Source organism: Lithobates pipiens, unplaced genomic scaffold, assembly GCF_037356315.1.
Source record: "Lithobates pipiens isolate NorthernLeopardFrog02 unplaced genomic scaffold, aLitPip1_a1.2 Scaffold_27, whole genome shotgun sequence".
In the NCBI taxonomy this organism is placed as follows: domain Eukaryota; kingdom Metazoa; phylum Chordata; class Amphibia; order Anura; family Ranidae; genus Lithobates; species Lithobates pipiens.
The window spans coordinates 2,731,205-2,753,360 of NW_027507788.1; the positions used below are offsets into that span (position 1 = coordinate 2,731,205).

The following is a 22,156-nucleotide window of genomic DNA, read 5'->3' on the forward strand; positions in this document are numbered from 1 at the left end:
GAGAGTGAATGGAGAGGATTTAGAAAGGATAATCCGAGGCGTTCCCCCCACCCGGGGCAATCGCACAAACTTCTGCCCTCGCAGCACTTCTGAGGCTTCTGCGCTGGGAGGTGTTTGAGGAATTAGAGAAGGAATTCGCACCCCTCCCCTCCCCCCCCCCCCACCCCCTCCGTCCTGTCAGGGAGCCTGTCACTCACCTACAAATTATACAAAGTATGCAGAACACCTCTGTGTGATAAATTATACCAGTACACACCTTCATCGCAGCGATGGAACCAGTACAGACCAGTAGATGATCGCCGAAGGGACCCCGGAGATCAGCCCCCCTAGAAGCTGTACAGAACTATAAAATGGGACCAGTACACACCAGTGAATGATCCCCAAAGGCCAGGGCCGTCTTCAACGCAGGGCATAAGGGACAGCTGCCCCGGGCTCAGTCATAGTTGTGGGGCCCAAAGCAGCTGCCCCTTGAGCATGCCCCTTTTTGTTTGTTTTTTGGGATGTTGGGGTGGAGAGCGAAATTTCATGGTGGGTCAGTACACCCCTAAGTGAAAATGTCCAAATTGGGCCCGATTAGCCATTTTCCCTCCCCGGTGTCATGTGACTCGTGTCATGTGACTCGTTAGTGTTACAAGGTCTCAGGTGTGAATGGGGAGCAGGTGTGTTAAATTTGGTGTTATCGCTCTCACTCTCTCATACTCTCTCATACTGGTCACTGGAAGTACAACATGGCACCTCATGGCAAAGAACTCTCTGAGGATCTGAAGATAAGAATTGCTGCTCTACATAAAGATGGCCTAGGCTATAAGAAGATTGCCAAGACCCTGAAACTGATCTGCAGCACGGTGGCCAAGACCATAGAGCGGTATAACAGGACAGGTTCCCCTCAGAACAGGCCTCGCCATGGTCCACCAAAGAAGTTGAGGTCACGTGCTCAGCGTCATATCCAGAGGTTGTCTTTGGGAAATAGACATATGAGTGCTGCCAGCATTGCTGCAGAGGTTGTAGGGGTGGGGGGGTCAGCCTGTCAGTGCTCAGACCATACGCCGCACACTGCATCAAATTGGTCTGCATGGCTGTCATCCCAGAAGGAAGCCTCTTCTAAAGATGATGCACAAGAAAGACCACAAACAGTTTACTGAAGACAAGCAGACTAAGGAGATGGATTACTGGAACCATGTCCTGTGGTCTGATGAGACCAAGATAAAGGTATTTGGTGTCAGATGGTGACAAGCGTGTGTGGGGGCAACCAGGTGAGGAGGACAAGTGTGTCTTGTCTACAGTCAGGCATGGTGGTGGGGGTGTCATGGTCTGGGGCTGCATGAGTGCTGCCGGCACTGGGGGGCTACAGATCATTGAGGGGACCATGAATGCCAACATGTACTGTGACATACTGAAGCAGAGCATGATCCCCTCCCTTCAGAGACTGGACCGCAGGGCAGTATTCCAACATGATAACCACCCCAAACACACCTCCAACACCACCACTGCCTTGCTAAAGAAGCTGAGGGTAAAGGTGATGGACTGGCCAAGCATGTCTCCAGACCTAAACCCTATTGATCATCTGTGGGACATCCTCAGAGGGAAGGTGGAGGAGGGGAAGGTCTCCAACATCCACCAGCTCTGTGATGTCATCATGGGGGAGGGGAAGAGGACTCCAGTGGTGACCTGTGAAGTTCTGGTGACCTCCATGCCCAAGAGGGTGAAGGCAGTGCTGGAAAATAATGGCGGCCACACAAAATATTGACACTATGGGCCCAATTTGGAGATTTTCACTTAGGGGTGTCCTGACTTTTGTTGCCAGCGGTTTAGACATTAATGGCTGTGTGTTGAGTTATTTTGAGGGGACAGGAAATTTACACTGTTATACAAGCTGTACACTCACTACTTTACATTGTAGACAAGTGTCATTTCTTCAGTGTTGTCACATGAAAAGAGAGAAGAAATGTCACTGAGGGGTGTACTTACTTTTGTCAGATCCTGTATATATATCAGTGATGGAGAATACAGCGTGTCTTTGTGGTGTGGAGTCTCCTTCCTCTCGCTGACTCACATGGCGGCGATGTGGCGCTGTGGCTGGTTTGGCAGATCACCGAGGACAGCCTGGACCTTCTTACTCATCCCGTCCGCTGCCAAAAACCGCGGCTCCCTGCGAGGGCGTCCGGGTTCTGTCTGGATGGTGGGGGATGGGACCCGTTATTGTTCCTGTCCCCCTCCATGGACTGTCCGCACATTCACAGCATGGGGACACAATTAAAGGACACATCCGCCCCGAGCTCAGCTCACTGTAAGGTGGACACAGCAGTCAGGAGGCTGAATCTGAGTCTGAACAAGTAAAGAGGTCTCACTTCTGATGCTGCACACTCACTACAAGTGGGTAAGTAGTCCAGCCGGGGGGGCGGGAGTGACTTCCAGGGACCCCCCAGACAGAAGAGTGTCTTTAGCCCCTCCCACATTGCTTTATCCCCTGTAACCCCCACCGGACAGTTTTTGTGTCAGGAGAGATTTTGCTTCACTTCCTGTTCCAGAGACCCAACAGGAAGTGAGAGGAAATCCTCTACAAAGTGCGGGCGCATGTAGGGGGCCATTCTTTTCAATGGGTTACCCGATGTGTGCAAAACGTGTAAGAGAAATCCGGGACTCTTTTCCGAACATCCGCCGCACCTCTCCAGCGGGGTCACCAAGCCCTTCCCCCGCTCCATCCAAAATGAGAAAAAGAGTTTGGGCTTTACATACACTTTAAATTAAATAAAATGTAATCCCTTATTAGAGCGGTGTTCATTTTATCGACTAAAATAACACTGGTACTGGAGATTTTAGTCGACTAAAATACAACTAAAACTAAAACGATTCAGAAGACTAAAATGCGACTAAAACAATTCAGACTGCTAAAATACGACTGAAAGCAAAACAATTCAGATAACTAAAATACAACTAAAACTAAAACAATTCAGGTGACTAAAATACGACTAAAACAATTCAAATAACTAAAATAGGACCAAAACTGAAGCAATTCAGAAGCCTAAAATACAACTAAAACAATTCAGATGACTAAAATACAACTAAAACTAAAACAATTCAGAAGACTAGAATACAACTAAAACAATTCAGATGACTAAAATAAAACTAAAACAATTCAGATGACTAAAATACAACTAAAACAATTCAGATGACTAAAATACGACTAAAACAATACAAATAACTAAAATAGGATTAAAACTGAAACAATTCAGAAGACTAGAATACAACTAAAACAATTCAGATGACTAAAATAAAACTAAAACAATTCAGATGACTAAAATACAACTAAAACAATTCAGATGACTAAAATACGACTAAAACAATACAAATAACTAAAATAGGATTAAAACTGAAACAATTCAGAAGACTAAAATACAACTAAAACAATTCAGATGACTAAAATACAACTAAAATTAAAAAAATTCAGATCACTAAAATACAACTAAAACAATTCAGATGACTAAAATACAACTAAAACTATTCAGATGACTAAAATACAACTAAAACAATTCAGAAGACTAGAATACGACTAAAGAAATTCAGACGACTAAAATACAACTAAAACAATTCAGATGACTAAAATCCAACTTAAACTAAAACAATTCAGAAGACTAGAATACAACTAAAACAATTCAGATGACTAAAATAAAACTAAAACAATTCAGATGACTAAAATACGACTAAAACAATTCAAATAACTAAAATAGGATTAAAACTGAAACAATTCAGACGACTAAAATACAACTAAAACAATTCAGATGACTAAAATTCAACTAAAATTAAAAAAATTCAGACCACTAAAATCCAACTAAAACAATTCAGATGACTAAAATACGACTAAAACTATTCAGATGACTAAAATACAACTAAAACTAAAACAATTCAGAAGACTAAAATACGACTAAAGAAATTCAGACAACTAAAATAAGACCGAAAGTAAAACAGTTCAGATGACTGTTAAAAAAAAAAACTAAAACAATTCAAATAACTAAAATAGGACTAAAACTAAAACAATTCAGATGACTAAAATCCAACTTAAACTAAAACAATTCAGAAGACTAGAATACAACTAAAACAATTCAGATGACTAAAATAAAACTAAAACAATTCAGACGACTAAAATAAAACTAAAACAATTCAGACAACTAAAATAGGACTAAAACTGAAACAATTCAGACGACTAAAACTAAATCCAAATTTAACGTCAAAATGAACACTGTATTAGAGGCCCTCCCTGCATGACACCTCACCTATGGATATCAACCACAGCAAGACAATTTAGGAGCGGAACCCCCAAATCATGTTCAGGTCTCAGGGAAGCTCCACTAATATAATTCTGATAAAACAGAGACGACGAGGCGGAGATATCCTCAATACCGGGATAAAGTTGGAGAACTGAACATATCTGACTCCCAAGGCATTGGTGTCCAGTAGAGAAGGTCCTCCGTAACATTGGTGTCCAGTAGAGAAGGTCCTCCGTAACATTGGTGTCCAGTAGAGAAGGTCCTCCGTAACATTGGTGTCCAATAGAGAAGGTCCTCCCTAACATTGGTGTTCAGTAGAGAAGGTCCTCCGTAACATTGGTGTCCAGTAGAGAAGGTCCTCCGTAACATTGGTGTCCAGTAGAGAAGGTCCTCCCTAACATTGGTGTTCAGTAGAGAAGGTCCTCCCTAACATTGGTGTTCAGTAGAGAAGGTCCTCCGTAACATTGGTGTCCAGTAGAGAAGGTCCTCCGTAACATTGGTGTCCAGTAGAGAAGGTCCTCCGTAACATTGGTGTCCAATAGAGAAGGTCCTCCCTAACATTGGTGTCCAGTAGAGAAGGTCCTCCCTAACATTGGTGTTCAGTAGAGAAGGTCCTCCCTAACATTGGTGTTCAGTAGAGAAGGTCCTCCCTAACATTGGTGTCCAGTAGAGAAGGTCCTCCGTAACATTGGTGTCCAGTAGAGAAGGTCCTCCGTAACATTGGTGTCCAATAGAGAAGGTCCTCCCTAACATTGGTGTTCAGTAGAGAAGGTCCTCCGTAACATTGGTGTCCAGTAGAGAAGGTCCTCCCTAACATTGGTGTCCAGTAGAGAAGGTCCTCCCTAACATTGGTGTTCAGTAGAGAAGGTCCTCCGTAGCATTGGTGTCCAGTAGAGAAGGTCCTCCGTAACATTGGTGTCCAGTAGAGAAGGTCCTCCCTAACATTGGTGTTCAGTAGAGAAGGTCCTCCGTAACATTGGTGTCCAGTAGAGAAGGTCCTCCGTAACATTGGTGTCCAGTAGAGAAGGTCCTCCCTAACATTGGTGTTCAGTAGAGAAGGTCCTCCGTAACATTGGTGTCCAGTAGAGAAGGTCCTCCGTAACATTGGTGTCCAGTAGAGAAGGTCCTCCGTAACATTGGTGTCCAGTAGAGAAGGTCCTCCGTAACATTGGTGTCCAGTAGAGAAGGTCCTCCCTAACATTGGTGTTCAGTAGAGAAGGTCCTCCGTAACATTGGTGTCCAGTAGAGAAGGTCCTCCGTAACATTGGTGTCCAGTAGAGAAGGTCCTCCGTAACATTGGTGTCCAATAGAGAAGGTCCTCCGTAACATTGGTGTCCAGTAGAGAAGGTCCTCCGTAACATTGGTGTCCAATAGAGAAGGTCCTCCGTAACATTGGTGTCCAGTAGAGAAGGTCCTCCCTAACATTGGTGTTCAGTAGAGAAGGTCCTTCGTAACATTGGTGTCCAGTAGAGAAGGTCCTCCGTAACATTGGTGTCCAGTAGAGAAGGTCCTCCGTAACATTGGTGTCCAGTAGAGAAGGTCCTCCGTAACATTGGTGTCCAGTAGAGAAGGTCCTCCGTAACATTGGTGTTCAGTAGAGAAGGTCCTCCGTAACATTGGTGTTCAGTAGAGAAGGTCCTCCGTAACATTGGTGTTCAGTAGAGAAAGTCCTCCGTAACATTGGTGTCCAGTAGAGAAGGTCCTCCGTAACATTGGTGTTCAGTAGAGAAGGTCCTCCGTAACATTGGTGTCCAATAGAGAAGGTCCTCCCTAACATTGGTGTTCAGTAGAGAAGGTCCTCCGTAACATTGGTGTCCAATAGAGAAGGTCCTCCCTAACATTGGTGTTCAGTAGAGAAAGTCCTCTGTAACATTGGTGTCCAGTAGAGAAGCCCCCCCCCCCCCATAATATTGGTGGTTAGTGGGAGAAGGTCCTCCGTAACATTGGTGGTCAGTGGAGAAGGTCCTCTCTTACACTGGTGGTCAGGGGTTGGTCAGAAATTGTCCTCCTACATTAGTGGTTAATAGAAATGTGACATTTTACAATGGTGGCCAAGGGTGAAATTCCCTCTTACATTGATGATAACTGGAAAAATGTCACCTATATTGACAGTCAGTGGAGAAATACCCTTTTACATTGGAGGTCAGTAGAAAAGTGTCCCCTTTATTGATAGTCAGTGGAGAAGCCCCCCCCCCCCCCCACATTGGTGGTCAGAAGAACAGCCCCACCTTACATTGGTGGTCAAGAGAAAAAACCCACTGTACAGGTGGTCAGTAAAACAGTGCCTCTTACATTAATGGTCAGTGGAGAAGGCCTAATCTTATACTGGTGGTCAGGAGACAAGTCACACGGTACATAGGTGGTCAGTAGAACACTGCCCCCCATATTGATGGTCAGTGGAGAAGACCCCCTTTACATTGGTGGTGAGCAGAGCCGATCCTCTTCCATTTATGGTCAGCAGAACAAGTGACGACTTACATCGGTGGACAGTTTGAGGAAGAATGTCCTTTACATTCGTAGTTACGTTTGTAGTTAGTCAGGAGACCCTCAAAACCTCTGGAAGAAGCCACTGCTGGGAGGGGGAGCTGAGCTTCAGAGAGAAAGTGAAAGTTAAACCGTAAAGCTTCTGCTGCAAAGTGTGAGGATGAATTGTTCCACAATGGCTGCAGCTACAGAGGTCAGTGCGAGTTCCTTTGAAGTTTATTTGCTGCTGGTTATGAATATGGAAACTAATCCCGACCTCTGACTGTTCCTGAGATCCAATCCCTATCCTAAGATCCCCGAACGGATCCCTACAGCAGCAATGATCCCACTAAATCTGACTTGAACCAAAACATTTCGGCACCAATGAAGAATACACCAAGAAAAAAGAACTCGGTCCAATTATCTTCAGATCCAGCCAATCTCTGCATATTCCATCGGAGGGGGGAGGGGCATCCGTGAGGTCGCCGTCACATGTCCACTGATCTATGTACGGTTGGCGTTATGATGCGTTATGATGCGTTATGATGCGTTGCACCTTCTCTTGGGGTAGTCGCATGTCACATAATTGTGAAGTGGAAGGAAAATGATACAAATAAATCTGTGAAAAGTGTGGGGGAGGGGCATTTGTATGGCGCCCCCCGGAGTCAATACTTTGTAGAACCCCCTTTCTCTACAAGTCTTTTGGGGGTGTCTCTACCAGCTTTGCCCATCTAGAGAGGACATTTCTGCCCATTCTTCTTCTTTGTAGAATATCTCGCGCTCTGTCAGATTGGATGGAGAGCGTCTGTGATCAGCAATTTTTTCACGTCTGGCCACCAGTGATGTGAAGTAACGGATTTACGTAACGCAGTTACTTTAGAGGGTAACAAGTAATCGAACTGATTCTTCCCCTCATGGTAACTCAGTTCCCGTTACTTGGGTGGCATTAGCGCAATTACATCTACTGCCCGGGAGGCCCCGCCTGGCCGTTCGTTCCGCCGCGGGGAGGAGGGGCTTTTGCCCGCTGAGCTGAGAAGAGGCGGAGACTCAGAGAGACTGTCTGGGCCTATCCATACAGAGAATGTAGGGAGGAGGGGCGGACACTGAAAAATGAAGTCAGCTGACCAGCGGACACCAATCGAGTGAAGGGGAGGGTCTCTCTCTCCCCATATGAGGAAAGGCATCGCTGGAGGCATTCAAGTAAGTGACTGACGATTCGAATTGCAGTGCAATCCATCCATCCCATCCCCCACCACCTCTGCTTCTTACTGATCCCTACCCACCCACCATCACTTCTACAGCAGAGGTGATGGGGGCATAGGGTAGGGATGAGATCAGTGGTGGTGGGGGATGGGATCAGTAAGAGGCAGAGGTGGTGGTGGTGGGAGAGGATACCACCACCACCGCTGACACCCTTCCAAGTACACCAACACCACTGCCACCCCCCCAAGTACACCACTGCCACCCCCCCCAAGTACCACTGCTGCCACCCCCCCAAGTACCACCGCTGCCACCCCCCCAAGTACACCACCACCACTGCCACCCCCCAAGTACACCACCACCACTGCCACCCCCTCAAGTACCACTGCTTCCACCCCCCCAAGTACCACCACTGCCACCCGCTCAAGTACCACCACTGCCACCCCCTCAAGTACACCACCACCGCTGCCACCCCCCCAAGTACCACCGCTGCCACCCCCCAAGTACACTGCCACCACCCCCCCAAGTACCACCGCTGCCACCCCCCCAAGTACACCACCACCACTGCCACCCCCCAAGTACTACCACTGCCACCCCCCCAAGTACACCACCACCACTGCCACCCCCCAAGTACACCACCACCACTGCCACCCCCTCAAGTACCACCACTGCCACCCCCCCAAGTACCACCACTGCCACCCCCTCAAGTACACCACCACCGCTGACACCCTTCCAAGTACACCAACACCACTGCCACCCCCCCAAGTACACCACTGCCACCCCCTCAAGTACTACCACTGCCACCCCCTCAAGTACACCACCACCGCTGCCACCCCCCCAAGTACCACCGCTGCCACCCCCCAAGTACACTGCCACCACCCCCCCAAGTACCACCGCTGCCACCCCCCCAAGTACACCACCACCACTGCCACCCCCCAAGTACTACCACTGCCACCCCCCCAAGTACACCACCACCACTGCCACCCCTTCAAGTACCACCACTGCCACCCCCCCAAGTACCATCGCTGCCACCCCCCCCCCAAGTACACCACCACCACTGCCACCCCCCCAAGTACACCACTGCCACCCCCCAAGTACACCACTGCCACCCCCCAAGTACCACCGCTGTCACCCCCCCAAGTACACCACTTCCACCCCCCCAAGTACCACCGCTGCCACCCCCCCAAGTACACCACTGCCACCCCCTCAAGTACCACTGCTGCCACCCTCTCAAGTACACCACCACCACTGCCACCCCCCAAGTACCACCGCTGCCACCCCCTCAAGTACACCACCACCACTGCCACCCCCCAAAGTACCACCACTACCGCCCCCCTCAACATTTGGGTTCAAATACATACCAAATGTTCTAAAATAGTGTATATAGTGTTTTTATTCTACAATCAGTTAAAGCGGAGGTCCACCCTAAAATGGACCTCCGCTCATCGGAATCCCCCCCCCCTCCGGCGCCACAATCGGCACCTTTCAGGGGGGAGGGGGGTGCAGTTACCTGGATAATCCAGGTAACTGCACCCACTTCCGGGCTAGCTGTCTGCGGAACGAGCGTAGGTTACGCCCCCGTTCCGCAAGCGCCCGCCCCCTTCAGCAAGTGCCCCGCTGCCTGCTGGGAAACACACAGCTCCCAGAGGCAGCGGGGACCGTCCGGATTGCGCATGCGCGGCTCGCGCATGCGCAGTAGGGAACCGGGAAATGAAGCCGAAAGGCTCCATTTCCTGATTCCCATACCCAAGATGGCGGCGGGACCCGGCAGCCGAGCGAGCGATCGGCTTCGGGTGCCGACATCGCGGGCGCGCTGGACAGGTAAGTGTCACTATTTAAAAGTCAGCAGCTGCAGTATTTGTAGCTGCTGGCTTTTAAAAAATAAAAAATAAAACGCGGAGTCCCGGTGGACTCCCGCTTTAATATAAACATCTTTGATATTAACCACTTCCCACCCGGCCAATGCACATATATACGGCCGGGTGGGAGCCGTCTACTTCTGATAGGACGTTCAGGAACGTCCTTCAGAAGGAGCGGGATCGTGCGTGCGCGTGCCCGCGGCGCGATCCCGATGTGCTCGTGTCACCCGGACACGGCGCATCTCAGATCGGCGGGAGGGCTCTGTGATTGGCCCTCCTGATCACATGACGGCCGTGTCAAATCACGGCCGTCATGTGATGTAAACAAACAGCCGGTTGCTAGGGAATCGGCTCCTCCTCTCCTCACACAGAAGTCATCGCTGAGGAGAGGAGAGCAGATCGCTGCAGCCGGCTGATGATCAGTGAGTATGAGATGTTATTACAGCTTTTTACTCACTGATCATCAGTCTAGTGTAATACACACAACACACCACACAGTATAAACACAGTCCCCACATATGTCCCCATAACACACATGTCCCCAAAACATACATGTCCCCAAATAATAAAAACATGTCCCCCACATATGTCCCACTAAAATCACATGTCCCAATGATTATCTGCACACATATGTACATGATCATTTGTGTACATATGTCCCTGATCACACAAACCAATTATTATACACTTAACGGAATTTTTTTTTACCAAAAACATGTAGCAGAATACATTTTAGCTTAAATTTATGAGAAAATTTGATTTTATTGGATTTCTTTTAAAATAGAAAAAAGAAAATATTGTTTTTTTTTTCCAAATTTCCGCTTTTTTTTTGCGCTTATATCGCAAAAAAAAAAAAACGGAGTCGTGAATAAATAACACCAAAATAAAGCTCTATTCGTGCGAACAAAATGATAAAAATTTCATTTGGGTACAGTGTAGCACGACCGCGCAATTGTCACTGAAAGCGCGAGAGCGATGAAAGCTGAAAATTGGGCTGGGAAGGAAGTGCCCCCCCCCCAGGTATTGAAGTGGTTAAAGATGTTATAGAACGTAATTGCATTATAGAATATTTAAAGAAAGTCACAGTTACTTTGCTGAGTAACTAATTACTTTTCCAATGTAGTAACTGAATTACTAACGCAATTACTTTTTGGGAGAAGTCATTTGTAACTTAAAGAGGAGGTAAACTCCCCCACTCTGATGCTTCTTTTCATTTAGTCCATTATAATAAGTCATTATCAGACTATATCCTCTGTAATCACCCCAAATCACATATTACTTACTGTTTAAAGAAACTAAAAAAACTTGTTTCCAGGGGTGAGGCAGCGCCATCTTAAGTATTATTTTCTGAATCCACAGTGGAGTGTATTTCCGCCCTTACATTGAGCACTTCCTGTACTGTTAACCAAGCCTCCTTCTCAATGCAACGTTTCTATGGCAACCCTGCTTCCCTGTTCATAGCTTACTTGTTTTATTTCATAGTATTTACTTGTGCCAATTGTCTAATGTTTCCCTTTGTCAGACTTATCAGCTTCAGCTAATAAGACTGCAGTAATGGCCAATATTTAGACTGTATGTGAGGTCACATGGTGTGTAGGAGGAAGCTCTGAGTGATTAGCAGAGTTCAGTGTTGTGCCGTAGGAAGTCCTGATAACAGAGAGATAAGACACAGAGAGTGTGCCGTAAATCAGGGGAGATCTGGGCATGCTCAGTGACTTCATTCTACAGAACAACAAGGATTACAACAACACTTAGCAAGTAAGGAGATCTCTACAAGCCGTGTTCATTGGGGTTTTTTTATGCTGATTTACATGGGACAAAGTTGTGGGGGAGGGTTTACAACCACTTTCACTAATTACTTTTTTTAAAGTAAGATGCCCAACACTGCTTGCCACAGATTCTCAATGGGATTTAGGTCTGGACTGTGACTGGGCCATTCTAACACATGAATATGCTTTGATGTAAACCATTCCATTGTAGCTCTGGCTGGATGTTTCGGGTCGTTGTCCTGCTGGAAGGGGAACCTCCGCCCCGGTCTCAAGTCTTTTGCCGACTCTAACAGGTTTTCTTCTAAGATTGTCCTGTATTTGTCTCCATCCATCTTCCCATCAACTCTGACCAGCTTCCCTGTCCCTGCTGAAGAAAACCATCCCCACCACATGATGCTGCCACCACCATGTCTCACGGTGGGGATGGTGTGTTCGGGGGATGGGTGGTGTTAGTTTTCCCCACACATAGCGTTTGGCTTTTAGGCCATAAAGTAGAATTTTGGTCTCCTCTGACCAGATCACCTTCTTCCACATGTTTGCTGCCCCCTCCCCCACATGGCTTCTCACAAACTACAAACAGGACTTCTTATGACTTTCTTTCTCCAATGTCTTTCTTCTTGTCACTCTTCCATAAAGGGCAGATTTGTGGGGAGACGACTAATAGTTGTCCTGTGGACAGATTCTCCCCCCTGAGCTGTGGATCTCTGCAGCTCCTCCAGAGTTACCATGGACCTCTTGGCTCTTCTCTGATGAATGCTCTCCTTGCCCGGCCCGGTCAGTTTAGGTGGACGGCCGTGTCTTGGTAGGTTTGCGGTTGTGCCATACTCTTTCCATTTTCCGATGATGGATTGAACAGAGCTCCGTGAGATGGTCAAAGCTTGGGAGATTTTATTATAACCCAACCCTGCTTTATACTTCTCCACAACTTCATCCCTGACCTGCCTGGTGTGTTCCTTGGCCTTCATGATGCTGTTTGTTCACTAAGGTTCTCTAACAAACCTCTGAGGGCTTCACAGAACAGCTGTATTTATACTGAGATTAAATGACACACAGGTGGACTCTATTTACTAATTAGGTGACTTCTGAAGGCAATTGGTTCCTCTAGATTTTAGTTAGGGGTATCAAAGTAAAGGGGGCGCCACACAAATGCCCCTCCCCCACACTTTTCACATATTTATTTGTATCATTTTCCTTCCACTTCACAATTATGTGACACTTTGTGTTGGTCTCTCACATAAAATCCCAATAAAATACATTTATGTGTTTGGTTGTAACATGAGAAAATGTGGAGAATTGCAAGGGGTATGAATACTTTTTCAAGGCACCGTATACAGCAGAGGTCTCCAATCTACGGCCCTCCAGTTGTTTAGGAACTACAATTCCCATCATGCCCAGTCAGTACAGTCTATTCCAGACTGTCCGTCTCTCACAACATAAACAAGGATCTTGCGTCTAGATCCTCCAAAAACGGCTCCACTTGACAAAAGCCAATTGCTCAGACTACCTCCAGGTGAGGCACTGAGTGACCCCCTGTGAGGGTAGTTGCGTCTTCTATAAAGAACTACCCCAGCAGTGGCATTTACAACGTTAAGTAAGACCATGTTTTCTGGTTCAGCTGGGACCCTTTCCTCACAAAAACTGCCCGGTTCTCGTTCTGTGTTCACAAATGTCTGACACAGATCAGCCTCCGATGCACCAATGGGAGCTTTGATTACCCGGAATGGTGAGCGTGGCAGGTGTGGCTCCTGCCTGGGAATTTTCGGTGACAAAGGGTGTCCCACTTTATCCCCCTTCAGAACAAATCAGAAATGTGTTTTTCCTGGAAGAGATGTCTTTTAATAAGCGGAGTCGGGCCGCAGAGGATGAGACCGAGCGCTTCCTGTGCTTTGTCTCTGCAGGTTATTCATATTTCAGAGTCGGCCCTCCATAGCCCAGGGGCCTGGCTGACTTATAATCATCTCTGTGCAAGGAGTGTCAGTGAATGCAGGAGGAATGTTCCCCCGGCTCACCTGCGACTGCTGCCATAAGAGGGGACGGCTGATGGCACGGCACATATACGGTATCTGACAAAAGTAAGTACACCCCTCAGTCACATTTGAGTAAATCTTTTCTTCTCTCTTTTCATGTGACAACACTGAAGAAATGACACTTGTCTACAATGTAAAGTAGTGAGTGTACAGCTTGTATAACAGTGTAAATTTCCTGTCCCCTCAAAATAACTCAACACACAGCCATTAATGTCTAAACTGCTGGCAACAAAAGTCAGTACACCCCTAAGGGGAAATCTCCAAATTGGGCCCAATTAGCCATTTTCCCTCCCCCGGTGTCATGTGACTCATTAGTGTTACAAGGTCTCAGGTGTGAATGGGGAGCAGGTGTGTTAAATTTGGTGTTATCACTCTCACTCTCTCATACTGGTCACTGGAAGTTCAGCATGGCACCTCATGGCAAAGAACTCTCTGAGGATCTGAAGATAAGAATTGCTGCTCTACATAAAGATGGCCTAGGCTATAAGAAGATTGCCAAGACCCTGAAACTGAGCTGCAGCACGGAGGCCAAGACCATACAGCGGTATAACAGGACGGGTTCCCCTCAGAACAGGCCTCGCCATGGTCCACCAAAGAAGTTGAGGTCACGTGCTCAGCGTCATATCCAGAGGTTGTCTTTGGGAAATAGAGGTATGAGTGCTGCCAGCATTGCTGCAGAGGTTGTAGGGGTGGGGGGGGGGGGCCGCCCGTCAGTGCTCAGACCATATGCCGCACACTGCATCAAATTGGTCTGCATGGCTGTCATCCCAGAAGGAAGCCTCTTCTAAAGATGATGCACAAGAAAGACCACAAACAGTTTGCTGAAGACAAGCAGACTAAGGAGATGGATTACTGGAACCATGTCCTGTGGTCTGATGAGACCAAGATAAAGGTATTTGGTGTCAGATGGTGTCAAGCGTGTGTGGGGGCAACCAGGTGAGGAGGACAAAGACAAGTGTGTCTTGTCTACAGTCAGGCATGGTGGTGGGAGTGTCATGGTCTGGGGCTGCATGAGTGCTGCCGGCACTGGGGGGGCTACAGATCATTGAGGGGACCATGAATGCCAACATGTACTGTGACATACTGAAGCAGAGCATGATCCCCTCCCTTCAGAGACTGGACTGCAGGGCAGTATTCCAACATGATAACCACCCCAAACACACCTCCAACACCACCACTGCCTTGCTAAAGAAGCTGAGGGTAAAGGTGATGGACTGGCCAAGCATCTCTCCAGACCTAAACCCTACTGATCATCTGTGGGGGATCCTCAGAGGGAAGGTGGAGGAGGGGAAGGTCTCCAACATCCACCAGCTCTGTGATGTCATCATGGGGGTGGGGAAGAGGACTCCAGTGACAACCTGTGAAGCTCTGCTGACCTCCATGCCCAAGAGGGTGAAGGCAGTGCTGGAAAATAATGGCGGCCACACAAAATATTGACACTTTGGGCCCAATTAGGATATTTTCACTTAGGGGTGTCCTGAATTTTGTTGTCAGCGGTTTAGACATTAATGGCTGTGTGTTGAGTTATTTTGAGGGGACAGGAAATTTACACTGTTATACAAGCTGTACACTCACTACTTTACATTGTAGACAAGTGTCATTTCTTCAGTGTTGTCACATGAAAAGAGAGAAGAAATGTGACTGAGGGGTGTACTTACTTTTGTGAGATACTGTATGTGTGTGTATATATATATAGTGTATATATATATATATATATATATATATATATATATATATATATATATATACACAGGGGGCTGATCCCCTCTGCAGCGCAGACAACAAAGTGAATGCAGGAAACCTCTGGAGAGAGATCACTGAGCCAGTCACATTAGTCTCTGCCCCAGAGAAGCTTCTCCACCAGGCGGTGCTGTTTTGCATTGTGCTGTTGGCTCACTTTGCTTTGCTCTCAGTTGGAGGAAACATCAAGCCTGGGCCTGGGGGGAGTTGAAGGTTGAGGCTCTCTAGAGGCACTGAGGCCTACACCATGTTCTCAAGCTGCAATGGATCCTGGGCCTTCCAGGATAAAGTGGTGAACAGACTTTGCCACATTGCTAAGGAGGAACAGAAACTTGCTGTCATGAAAGAAGATCTCAGGAAAAATAAATTCCTGCACAGTAAGTCTGGAAACAGTAAGAGGGAAGTCTCCAAGCTGAAGTCTCTGGAAGAGGCATTGAACAAAGCAGGAGAAGTTGGTCACCTCTAATGCCCCGTACAAACGATCGGACTTTCCAACAACAAAACCGTGGAAATTTGTTCGAAGGTTGTTGGCTCCAACTTGTCTTGCGTATACACGGTCACACAAATGTTGGCCAACTATTACGAACGTAGTGATGTAGTAGATGTACTACGTGATTTTTCAGCTCTTTAGCGCCACCCTTTGGGCTCCTTCTGCTAATTTCATGTTAGTAGAAGTCTGAGTGTTGATTCGCGCTTTTCTTTTTGCATTTTTTCTTTTTGCGCTATTATTATTATTCTTAATATCACTCGTTTGCAATAACTCCATCAGTATCACCAGCAAAGCAGCTTCATTATTATCCCATTAAAGAAGAAGAGAATTGTGCGCCGCATTTCGAGATTTTCCTAATTTTCCACGTCACAAATGTTAATTCTCCATTACGAACGATAGTCTACAAGACCGGTCGCTTCGGCTTCCGAGCATGCGAGGACTTTTGTGCGACGGACTTGTGTACACACAATCGGAAAGTCAGACAACAAACATTTTTTGGTGGAAAATTTGAGAACCTGCTAGCCAACATTTGTTGGCGGAAAGTCCGACAACAAATGTTTGATGGAGCGCACACACGGTCTGACTTTCCACCAACAAGCTCACATCCAACATTTGCTTTTGGAAAATCCGCACGTGTGTACGGGGCTTAAGAAGGAGAGCAGCAGTGTGTTCAGAGAAAGTGAGAGAATGAGGAGAGATTCCAACAGATGAAGGAAAGTACCGGTGCCAGAGGGTGGATGCCAGAGCAAAAGCGACAGTTTGGGTGGGGGGTAAGGAAGTGACTTCACATGGTGGCCCCAGTACTACCCCTGTCTCAGGATCTGTCATGTCTGCCTCAGTATCTGCCCCCCTCCCTCCCCAGCAGCCTGGGTCATCTCAGGAGGAGGTTGAAGAAAATGGCGGATTGTTGCAGACCATTACAGAAATGGAATCTCCCTTGAGCGGCACCGACTCGTCAGATGAGGATTATGATAATGGAGTGCTTGCTGAAAATCTCTCTCAATGTGTGGAGGACTTTCCTGAGGTTGCACCTGCCAACGGATCCTTGCAATCAGCAGGGAATGCAGGAGGAGATGGCTGCGAGGAGTCCCACATGGACACTAACAGTGCAGAGCAGGAATGTCGCATGAACATTGAAACTGCAGAGCAGGAGGGCCGTATGAACGCTGAAACAGCTGGTGTTTTTTCAAAACAGAAGATTTTACTTGATGACGGGACTGCTGGTATCTGTGGTACTTCAGTGAATATGGCGAGCGGGACTGTTGTGCTGGAGGGGAGGAGGGAGGATCAAGTGGTGGGTAATTTACCAATCCAGATTTCAGAGGTTCCTATGCAACCAGTTAATGTGTCATCTGTCCCAGTTAGGAATTATGCTAAGGCTGTGTCGGGACAAAGTCGTGCTGCTGGTGGTGGAAGGGAGCCAGTTGTGCGACTTTCACCTAACGCAACTTCTTCCATTAAACGCAGGAATGTGGTACAGCTCAGGTGGGAAGGAGGAGGTATTCCACCTATCAGGGGGATGGTTGTGGATAAGATCCTAGCCATGGGCGCAGGAATGTGGTACAGCTCAGGTGGGAAGGAGGAGGTATTCCACCTATCAGGGGGATGGTTGTGGATAAGATCCTAGCCATGGGCGCAAGAATGTGGTACAGCTCAGGTGGGAAGGAGGAGGTATTCCACCTATCAGGGAGATGGTTGTGGATAAGATCCTAGCCATGGGATTTAAGGCGGAGGATGTTTATGCTTTTACCAGTCCGGCTGGTTCCTACGAATATGATTTGTCATTTGTGTGTCCCGAATTGCTGGATCTGTTTTGGGAGCGGTTTGAGCATGTGTATGGGAGACAGCCAGACTGGAAGGGAAGGCGATCTGCCAATCTTTATGCACTAGAGACACAGAAGACTGACGGCAGAACTAAAACCTAATAACAGCAGCAAATAAGATATGGTGTTCTCCCATCCAAGTGCTCACCGGCCCAACTGCCAAAATCAAAATGTAGAATACTTGCAAGTAAGGTAAGAATACAAACCCCGAAATGAAATGTGAAACCAAAAGTGCAACGCCTAATGCCGCGTACACACGACCAGTTTTCCCGTCGGAATAAACTCTGAAAGTTTTTCCAACTGAGTTTTCCGATGGAATTCTGCTGAAACTATCTTGCGTACACATGATCACACCAAAGTCCGACCGTCTAGAACGCGGTGACGTACAACACGTATGATGGGACTAGAAAAGGGAAGTTCAATAGTCAGTAGCCAATACCTTCCATCTAGTACTTGCTTCAGAGCATGCAAAGTTTTTGGTCTGTCAGAGCAGCATACAGACGAGCGTTTTTTCCGATAGGAGTTGGTTTCCGTCGGAAATACTTAGAACATGTTCTATTTCTAGGTCCATCAGAATTTTCGACGTAAAGAGTCGGATGGGCCATACACACAATCCGAATATACGATGAAAAGCTCCTGTCTGACTTTTTCTGTCGGACATGTGTACGCGGCATAAGTGTTTTCCTCCTTACATTGGTGATCAGTGAGAAGAATGTTCCTTACATTGGTGATCAGTGAGAAGAATGTTCCTTACATTGGTGATCAGTGATAAGAATGTTCCTTACATTGGTGATCAGTGATAAGAATGTTCCTTACATTGGTGATCAGTGAGAAGAATGTTCCTTACATTGGTGATCAGTGAGAAGAATGTTCCTTACATTGGTGATCAGTGAGAAGAATGTTCCTTACATTGGTGATCAGTGAGAAGAATGTTCCTTACATTGGTGATCAGTGAGAAGAACGTTCCTTACATTGGTGATCGGTGATAAGAATGTTCCTTACATTGGTGATCAGTGATAAGAATGTTCCTTACATTGGTGATCAGTGAGAAGAATGTTCCTTACATTGGTGATCAGTGAGAAGAATGTTCCTTACATTGGTGATCAGTGATAAGAATGTTCCTTACATTGGTGATCAGTGAGAAGAATGTTCCTTACATTGGTGATCAGTGAGAAGAATGTTCCTTACATTGGTGATCAGTGAGAAGAACGTTCCTTACATTGGTGATCAGTGATAAGAATGTTCCTTACATTGGTGATCAGTGATAAGAATGTTCCTTACATTGGTGATCAGTGAGAAGAATGTTCCTTACATTGGTGATCAGTGAGAAGAATGTTCCTTACATTGGTGGTCAGTGAGAAGAATGTTCCTTACATTGGTGATCAGTGAGAAGAATGTTCCTTACATTGGTGATCAGTGAGAAGAATGTTCCTTACATTGGTGATCAGTGAGAAGAATGTTCCTTACATTGGTGATCAGTGAGAAGAATGTTCCTTACATTGGTGATCGGTGGGAAGAATGTTCCTTACATTGGTGATCAGTGAGAAGAATGTTCCTTACATTGGTGATCAGTGGGAAGAATGTTCCTTACATTGGTGGTCAGTGAGAAGAATGTTCCTTACATTGGTGATCAGTGAGAAGAATGTTCCTTACATTGGTGATCAGTGGGAAGAATGTCCCTTACATTGGTGATCGGTGAGAAGAATGTTCCTTACATTGGTGATCGGTGAGAGGAATGTCCCTTACATTGGTGATCAGTGAGAAGAATGTTCCTTACATTGGTGATCAGTGAGAAGAATGTTCCTTACATTGGTGATCAGTGAGAAGAATGTTCCTTACATTGGTGATCAGTGAGAAGAATGTTCCTTACATTGGTGATCAGTGAGAAGAATGTTCCTTACATTGGTGATCAGTGGGAAGAATGTCCCTTACATTGGTGATCAGTGAGAAGAATGTTCCTTACATTGGTGATCAGTGAGAAGAATGTTCCTTACATTGGTGATCAGTGGGAAGAATGTTCCTTACATTGGTGATCAGTGGGAAGAATGTTCCTTACATTGGTGATCAGTGGGAAGAATGTTCCTTACATTGATGATCAGTGATAAGAATGTTCCTTACATTGATGATCGGTGAGAAGAATGTTCCTTACATTGGTGATCAGTGAGAAGAATGTTCCTTACATTGGTGATCGGTGAGAAGAATGTTCCTTACATTGGTGATCGGTGAGAGGAATGTCCCTTACATTGGTGATCAGTGAGAAGAATGTTCCTTACATTGGTGATCAGTGAGAAGAATGTTCCTTACATTGGTGATCAGTGAGAAGAATGTTCCTTACATTGGTGATCAGTGAGAAGAATGTTCCTTACATTGGTGATCAGTGAGAAGAATGTTCCTTACATTGGTGATCAGTGGGAAGAATGTCCCTTACATTGGTGATCAGTGAGAAGAATGTTCCTTACATTGGTGATCAGTGAGAAGAATGTTCCTTACATTGGTGATCAGTGGGAAGAATGTTCCTTACATTGGTGATCAGTGAGAAGAATGTTCCTTACATTGATGATCGGTGAGAAGAATGTTCCTTACATTGGTGATCAGTGAGAAGAATGTTCCTTACATTGATGATCGGTGAGAAGAATGTTCCTTACATTGGTGATCAGTGAGAAGAATGTTCCTTACATTGGTGATCAGTGAGAAGAATGTTCCTTACATTGGTGATCAGTGAGAAGAATGTTCCTTACATTGGTGATCAGTGGGAAGAATGTTCCTTACATTGGTGATCGGTGAGAAGAATGTTCCTTACATTGGTGATCAGTGGAAATAAAGCCACGATTTCATTTGGAGGTCAATAAGTTGAAGCTCACAGAACACCCTTTGGAGAAGCTCCAGGTTTGCACAGAACCTTGTTGATAATATCTGCCTTGGACTTTGCACCGTTTTTCTGGAGCCTCCACGTGTGGTCATGTGATGTTTTGTGGTTTGATGATAATCCCTCATTATGCGATCTTGGGGTGCCGTGTCTGGGGGGGGGGGGGGGGGGACATCCTGAATGGCCGGTCCTCTTCCCTCTACATGCAATGATAAGTGATAGACAAGGATGTCCCGGCGTGTCCCCATGTACAGTACAGCACTCGTCTCCTGTCACCTCCCAGTGACATCTATTAATAGAAGGGCACAGCGTGGACAGGAGCGGGGCCCGCTCTGCAGACGGACAGCTGGACGGGGCCCCCGGCTATCTGACCGGTGGATTATATCCTTACACATTTGTATCATTCGGTAAAATCACAACAAGCTACAAAGTATCTAAAATAAAACTAAAAGTTCTCTCCACACCAAGTCAATATTTTGGTGGATCCCGGAGAGTTACCCCCTTGCCAGTCTCCGGGGGGGAACCTAATTAGGTTTTGTGAACCTGTCGGCCAACCATGGCCTTCCTCTCCCACCCCCCCCCCCCCCCCCCCCCCCTGCCGGATACTTGTTTTGTTTTCTGGGGGATACGATAGGAAGAAAAGGGGCCCCCCGTATATCTGAGGGGTGTATTATAGAATCACAGATTTGTATCGTTTGGTAAAATCACAACCAGCTACAATGTATCAAAAAAAAAAAATAATAAATGATAATAAAATAAAACTAAAAAAAAAGTAATAATAAAATAAAACTAAAAAATATAATAATAACAAAATAAAACCAAATAAATAATAATAATATATAACTAAAAAATAAATAATAATAAAATAAAACTAAAAAAAATAATAATAACAAAATAAAACCAAATAAATAATAATAACATATAACTAAAAAATAAATAATAATAAAATAAAACTAAAAAAACAAAAATAATAACAAAATAAAACCAAATAAATAAATAATATAAAATAAAACTGAAAAAATAATAAAATAAAACTTAAAAGAAAATAATAATAAAACTAAATAAATATTACTAATAATAAATAATAATAATAATAATAATAATAAAAAAAACTAAAATATACATAGTTAGTAAGGTTGAATAAAGACACCAGTCCATCCTGATTCACATCAACCCCTACCCTCAAGCGGCCCACAATCCAAGGTCCCCATTCATATACTAGGGGCCAATTTTGAACAGAAGCCAATTAACCTACCTGCATGTCTTTGGAGTGTGGGAGGAAACCGGAGTACCCGGAGGAAACCCACACAGGCACAGGGAGAACATGCAGACTCCAGGCAGGTAGTGTCATGGGTGGGATTTGACCCTTTTTACTGCTAGGCGAGAGTGCTAACCACTACACCACTGTTCTACCCTTAAATAATAATAATATAAATAATAATAAAATAAAACTTAAAAATAATAATAAAATAAAACTAAATAAATAAATAATAATAATATCAAATAAAACTAAAATAATAATATTAATAAAATAAAACAAAATATAATAATAATAAAATAAAACAAAATAAATAATTCTAATAATAAAAAAACTAAAAAATGAAATAATAATAAAATAAAACTAAAAAAAATTGTAATAAAACAAAATAAAACA

The 22,156-nt window shown here is 45.4% G+C and overlaps 1 protein-coding gene across 1 annotated transcript in view; it reads right to left on the reverse strand.

The window, feature by feature from the left end:
• The window catches only part of ARHGEF19 (Rho guanine nucleotide exchange factor 19), a 66,617-nt gene that overhangs the window by 43,895 nt on the left and 566 nt on the right, over window positions 1-22,156 (reverse strand). The window lies entirely within an intron of this gene.